At 38.3% G+C, this 7,347-nt stretch overlaps 1 long non-coding RNA gene across 1 annotated transcript; it reads left to right on the top strand.

Annotated features, from left to right (window-relative positions):
• The first annotated feature begins 433 nt into the window (after positions 1–433).
• On the top strand, positions 434–3,369 carry LOC139128769 (uncharacterized). The gene is made up of 3 exons (XR_011551403.1): positions 434–518; positions 1,221–1,327; positions 2,850–3,369. It is a non-coding gene; the product is annotated as an uncharacterized lncRNA (long non-coding RNA).
• Positions 3,370–7,347: the final 3,978 nt, after the last annotated feature.

Genomic DNA, 7,347 nt, shown 5'->3' with positions numbered 1-7,347 from the left:
CGTTGACCTTCAATTCGACGAAGATCTAGGGCAATTAATGTCCGATAGACATCGGGATTTCCTTGATGACATCGAAAGTGACCACGAACAACGCCAAATTTTAAGCGACGAAAGCAGCAACGGCAGCGAAGTAGCTCAGAGAACTCTGAATTCGATTCAGATGATGAGTGCCAAACATCGTCGCAGGATTTGGTTGCAAATTTTACTGCTTCTACCGAATCCAGTCGTGAGACTGATGGAAATAATCATGCGTCTGAAGTTACTGCAGAATTTCAAGTTGGTTGCGGCTGTTCCAATCGATGTTACAGTCAACTCAACGCAGATCGGGTCTTTCAGTATCGTCTTAATTTAGCCGAATTCACAAAGACGGAAAAAGACATACTCCTGCTTGCGAAGATGGAACAGATGGAAAGAAAGGTGACACAAGGAGAGGAAAATACGAGAATGTCAGAGATTCAGATACGAATTTGACGGATACGAAATTTGTGAGAAGGCATGGCGATTTATTCATGACATCAGTGAGTATTTACAAACATGCAAGTTTCTCCTTGTCTGTGTTAAAAACAGCTAGTACGTTTTACAGCCTGGTACACCTCTGCCCCGAGACGACTTAATCGAAGTACTGATTTGTTGACATCAGATATTGATAGAACATATCGAATTATGTTTGCCTTTCTATCATTTAAATCAGATCGTCAAACGGAGTTTCCGTACACGAGTACCGGTATATTCTCATGGATTCCAAAGAATTGAAGTTCAAGGTCATTGACCCAGACAGCCGCGTCATGGCGTGTAAAAAAAAAACAAACTCAGTCTCAAATTCTAAGTTCTGGCTCCAATAATTGTAGCTCACGGGCCTTTGTTTGCTGTGTTGGCGATTCAACCCCGGCCCACGGGCCGGAGCTGAACAATTATTGCCGCTATCTCACCTTCCTGACTTTCAATTTACTCTCAGACTGATAGTTTTCCATGGGTCGACGCAGTTTTAATTCGTCATTTCAATCAATAACAGTAACGTCGATGCATAGCGTCTGTCATCAAAGCGACACCATACATGATAGGCATCCACAGTGTTCAAATTTCTTTTTAGGACCACTGATCCTTCAAATTAGAACTAGATTGAACCTTATGTTTTCAGTTGACTTTGAAATTAAACAATAACTAATAACCCGACATGAAATATGATATCTTTCTCTAATATAATTTTATCTCCCTCTCAGGTGTTTGGAGTTACAAATCTCTGAAAGCCCATTACAAGGTCAATGGTATAGCACCTAGAGACCATGGTTTGAAAGGAAAGAAGGCTCATAATGCTTTTTCATTTGAGGTAAGCAAATATCTTAAGTGCATCGTGGTCAATTCACAAACCGTTCGTAAATTCAGAGTTTTAGTTAAGGGCAGTAAGCAGGTAAATGTTACCGGAATTCACAGTCATCTTACTATGGTTTCCTTTGGTATATCAAGGTTTCCAAATTTGGACAGCAGAAATGTTACCAGAGTTGCGAAATTAATTACCAACGTCCCCTATCTTTAGCAGAAAACACTGAGTAAAATCATTATTGTTTTGTAGAGAGTAATTTGAATTTGCAATAACATAACCAAAGTTCAATTTTGATCTCAATTTTCCAAACTCATCTCTCGCAGACATATCTGGGAATAATTTTCATATGTCGGTTTCTCTGACATGACGACGTGTGTGATAGCCCTTTTCCCAACTGGGTTTATCTGTTGTTGTCATGCCAGATCTGTCATAAATAGTAAAACCACAAATTTCCCATTTCATGCATTGGGCCTGATTTGACAGGAAAAAAAGCTTTGTTTTTCAGACTTCTATCTCATCTTGTTTTAAATTTCTTGATTTTGATATTTAAAAGAGTCAGTATCTTGAAGTTAAAGCCCCAGTGCTGCTAACTTTTGATGATAATTTCACCATTTTTATTTTGAATGTGAACCATAATTCCTTGTTCTTCTCCCCAAAGAATGTTGATATACACAGTATCCAGCTTGTCAACTCAGCCCCTACGGTTGTAAAGTGCATTGTTATTGTTGAAAACTGACTTCTGGTCCGGACTAGAATTCAAATGTAAACAATACCAATGCATTTTACACATATAGACGCTAAGTTGACAAGCTAAATAGTGGGTGTTTCAACATTCTTTGGGGAGTAGAATAAGAAGTTGCAATTGATTTATAAAATAAAAATAATGAAAAAAAACATCGAAAGTTAGCAGCACTGGGGCTTTAACATTTCATGATTTTTTCACTTCTTTTGTTTTTCAAGGTCAACTAGTTTCTTGTTGTACTGACTCCCAAAAACATGTTGAGATATACAGTATTTAGCTTGTTATTAAACTCAGCCTAAGATCGTGCATGTGTAAACTGCAGTGTCATTGTTGACAGGGTAATCCCGGTCCAAACTAGAGTTCAAATGTAAACAATAATAATGCATGTTACAAGTACAGACTATGTGTTGACAAGCTAAATAGTGGGTGTTTAGACATGCCTTGGGGAGTAGAACAAGAACTTGCAATTAACATACAGATATAGTGAAAAATTCATCATAGGTTAAAACTACAGTACCGCCCCCTTAAGAACTGACTCAAGCATGATTTCTGGCAGTGTTTTCACCAATAGGTTGATAGATGCCAGGTCATCCACAAACCTGTTCTTTATTTGTGTTTAAAAATCAAATGATTTGTGTTGAATTTTTTTCTTGATTTGTGATCATTTTTTGAAGACAGATATACAATACTGGCACCATAAAAGCAGACAGTGGTATATAAACGGACGAATAATACCAATCATAACTGAAGATGTTTTCATATATATACTTTTATTTGTCACCATAGATCATCCAGCACGTTGTGCAGTTCATTATGGAGTACTCAAATGAGTTTGGTTTGCCTATGCCAGCTGTACCACGTGGAAGGGAAGGCACTCCACCAGTCTACTTACCATCCAGTATCACCAAGGAGAGAGTCTACTCAGCTTATGTAGAGTCATGTGAGCAGACACAGCCACCTCTGACACATGTTGGACTCACTACTTTTAAGAACGTATGGAAAGACTGTGTTCCTCACATTCAAACCATTTCTCCCAAAACTGATGTTTGTGTGAAATGTGAAGAGTTTCGAAACAAAATTATGTTTGCCTCCTCAGAAGATGAAAAATTATTGTTTACATCACAATGTAATGAACATGTCATGAAAGCACAGAAAAGGAGAGAATTTTATAAGAATTGTGTTCAGAAGTCATTTGAAGAGTATGAATCATTACCACAACAAAATAAGATTCTTGGTATTCACAGTCCTTGTTCACAAGATTTGTTTTCTGTTCATTATAGTTTTGATTATGCGCAACATTTTTCACTTCCCCATCAGTCAAGACAAGTTGGTCCTTTTACTTCCTTAGCCCAATGAAAGTTTTCTGTTTGGTGTTTGTAATGAAGTTTGTAAAGAACAAATTAATTACCTTTTCAGCAATGGTCAGGATGGGAAAAAAGTGCAGGACCCAATAATGTAATTAGCATATTCCATCACAATCCACAGTTTGGGTGAAAAACAATGTTCCTTTCATGCTAACAACTGTGGGGGTCAAAATAAAAACAAATCTGTTCTGCACTATATGTCATGGAGAACCAGTACCGGTCTGCATGATGAAATTCAAATTCATTTCATGGAACCTGGGCACACAAAATGTATATGTGATGCATGCTTTGGTAAAGTCCGTCAATTATATAGACGTAGTGATGTGGATACCGTGGATCAGTTAGCTACTCTTGTCAACAAGAGTGCCAATATTAATAAAAGTCATGTCCTGCAACAAGACTCAGAGTCTGATCACACATGGCAATGGTATCAGTGGGATACATATCTATCTGCATATCTCAAACCACTGAAAGGCATACGGAAATATCACCATTTTAGATTTAATAAAGATAAACCAGGTAAAGTCTATGTAAGAGAGGTCCATGATGAAATTGAAACAGAGATAACATTGGTAAGAAATGGTGTAACTTGGCCCCCACAACAAGGAAGCTTTCCTGAGAAACTTGAATGTGGAGGTTTGTCAGATGCCCGCCATAGACAACTACATGATACTATTCAACAGCATGTAAGGCCACCTTTTCGGGCCGACTTTTGTACAGTTTGTATGTAAAATGTATAAACCAAACTTCAAAAAGTGAATAAATAAGATTGAGTATTTCTCATTTATGTACCAGTACATGTTTGTTGTTTGAAGTATTATTTTGCAGTGAGAGTGGGCACTGAACAAGTGTGTTATATTATCAATGCCTATTGAAGTGAAAGTGAACATGCATAAATTTGTTTGTAAACCTGAAAATCATGTCGCTTTTGGCTCGTGGGTGCTTTGCAAATATCACCAAATATTAAGGTCAATTAAGGAAAATTGTGTTACTTTTGTTGTAATGGTTCTGTTTAATCATGTACTATAATTCACCAACATTGGTGCTATGGTTACCTTCTCCTTCAAAGCTCACGACTTTAGACTAAACTCTTATCATGGCAGACTTTGTAATACATACCTCTTTCATTCTTCCCTGTCGTTGGCATGCCTTTTTGTGTGACTTCGTCTTTCCTTGGCGCACTATCCTTTCCCTATTTTTTCAACGCCTAATAAATATCTCCAAAGGGACTGCAATTTGCAAGGATATAAATAAAAAAGTTAAAAATCCTACTGTGAGAAAGTGCCTATGTCACTGTTCGTTGCCATAAAGTTAGCAAAACAAGCTAACAAATGTATAAAACGTGGACATACATACAGGCAAAATGACATACGCAGACTGGTACAGAGTGATGGCATTGGCACCAGAGTGCGCCTTGGCCTATAATGGAACGTGATAAAGATACAACAAACAGCTCGATATAATGATAAAATATTTAAATATACAGGCACTCAGGGTGAACATGTTACATCACTTTGATTATTTTCTTGTCTTCTTTCTACTTATGTGATAATATCTGATAAAATCAACCCACAAGGCAGTTTATTTGTCGACAAATATGTTATTTACAGGCACACAGCAAATTTTTCTTGATTTTTCATGAACAATAGATGACATTGACTGAAATATGTAACATGCAACCAATGTTTACATTTTGTCCATACACCAGACACATAGAGAGATTTCAACTTACCGCCATTCAAAAGGCCCTTTATGTTATGTATAGAATAACTTTTTGTGACACATGTGCTGATGAAAGAGGAAATATTTGATACCCTGGTTCCAGTCGACCTGACCAAAATTGCAAAAAAGCTGCAAAAGACGAAATTAAAGTTTCCATCATAATTTGAACATAATAAATTAAGATCATCCGTAGGGAAATGACTGCTCAATATCAAAGCTCTCAGACCGAGAAAGAATTTTTTTTCGCAAAAGTGGCAAAATTTGCCCCAAAATATAAAATTGCTGATTTCATCCCGATTTCAATACATCATATTAAGACAAGTCATAGCTGATGACACAGTCCCCGCTGGATTATGGTGTTTGAATTACTGTGATTGAATTACATGCTCGGTAGCTGCATTACAGGGGAGACGGGTGAATTTGTTAAGTTTTTGAAATAACATGATAGTTGGATCCTACAATTTTTTTTTCAAAGTTCTACAGGTAGCAAAGTAGACATTGTATTACGTAGCAAAAGAATCAAAATGGCTGCCTGGTGGACAGATTGGATCGCCTCCCAACTGCCATATCGGATCGCATCGGACCATAAACTGCGGCGGCCATACAGATAGCATTGCAACATTAATTGACATGCACATGCACATTACAACACAATGTCTCTTTGCCAAGTTTGAACGAAATCTGTTCAGGGATAGTTGAGATATGGTTCAAAAACTTGAAACAATTACAACAAAATGGCCGCCTCTCTGCCATATTGGATTGTACCATGAAATAAATTGAAGTGCATATATATGTCATAGTACTTTATCTGTGTACCAACATCGAAAGAAATCGGTTAGGGGGATATTTTATTGTATCGAAAAAATAAATTGATATGCATAAAAAGTTTTATTACATATGTATTGCCGTATTCCATGTTGCACGTGAAAAAATAAAACCTGTATTTTTACAAGCTGATATGCAAATTAGCAAAAATTAAAGTAATCCCTGTGTCTTTCTTTGGAAAAACGTAATTTCTAACATTTTATTCCCACACTGTACACATATAACGGAAAAGGGATACGTCTGACACCAAATTCATTGCAATATTTGGTTACAAAGTGAACAAAATCATAATTTGCCAAGTTAATACCGCGCGTGACAAACTGGTATTTTTTATTAGGCCATATGCAAATGATATCATCGATATGCAAATTTAATAAACAACATCTTTGGGGAACTACTTTCTATTTGTAAATATTGTCGTCTGCAAACTTTGTCCTTCATGGAACAGCTAGAGGATAAATATTACGACTGGGTGAATTGTATGTACGTAGAACACTTAGAAAGTGAATTTTATTACCCAGACGATGAGGAAAGTGTGAACAAAACGACAATGCAGACCTTCGAAGTCGAAAACAGCAACTCAGCGACGGAGCCAGAAGTCGAACGCCCTTCAACTTCAACTTCGGCTAGCGAGAAACCGAGGTTCGTAAGTTTCTCCGCGGATGAAGTAGCTGCTTTTGTGTGCGACCACAAAAACAAGAATACTGTTTTGAAAATGAAGCGAGAGGTCGCCGTGTTTGAAGAATGGAAAACAGCAATGACGACAGAGAGACGTACGTTAACGGAAATACCACCGTCGATCTTGATCCCCTCCTCGCGAAATTTTTTCTCGGCATCAGGAAGAAGAACGGCGACGACTACGAGCCGGACTCTATATCCAGCTACCAAAAATCAATCGAAAGGTGCTTGCGTGATAGTGACTACGGTGCTAGCATTATCCGTGACGAAGCGTTCGCATCAAGTCGTCGTGCTTTGGCAGCGAAACGCAAACAGCTCAAGGCAGCAGGAAAGGGGAACTTGCCAAACAAGTCCGAGGCGATAACATCTGAACACGAGAACACTTTGCTGAAAGCCGGTCAGCTCGGAGTCCACTCTGCATCGTCGTTACTTAACACCCTCTGGCTGAATAACACAAAACTATTCGGTCTTCGCGCCAGTAATGAACACCATCAGATGGAATGGGGTGACGTTTCCCTGGGGCATGATGAAAACGGGGAATATGTCATCTACAACGAAAGGCTCACCAAGACTCGCCGAGGGGAACCAGGCAATACGCGAAGTTTTGCCCCAAAAGCGTACGCTACCCCGGCTTCTCCAGATACATGTCCCGTTATCGCGTACAAGACCTACGCTTCGCGAAGACCCGAAAAAAT

Source organism: Ptychodera flava, unplaced genomic scaffold (assembly GCF_041260155.1).
Source record: "Ptychodera flava strain L36383 unplaced genomic scaffold, AS_Pfla_20210202 Scaffold_68__1_contigs__length_638736_pilon, whole genome shotgun sequence".
Classification (NCBI taxonomy): Eukaryota; Metazoa; Hemichordata; class Enteropneusta; family Ptychoderidae; genus Ptychodera; species Ptychodera flava.
The sequence above is the reverse complement of the archived record's forward strand: the minus strand, read 5'-3'. Positions and strand labels throughout refer to the sequence as shown.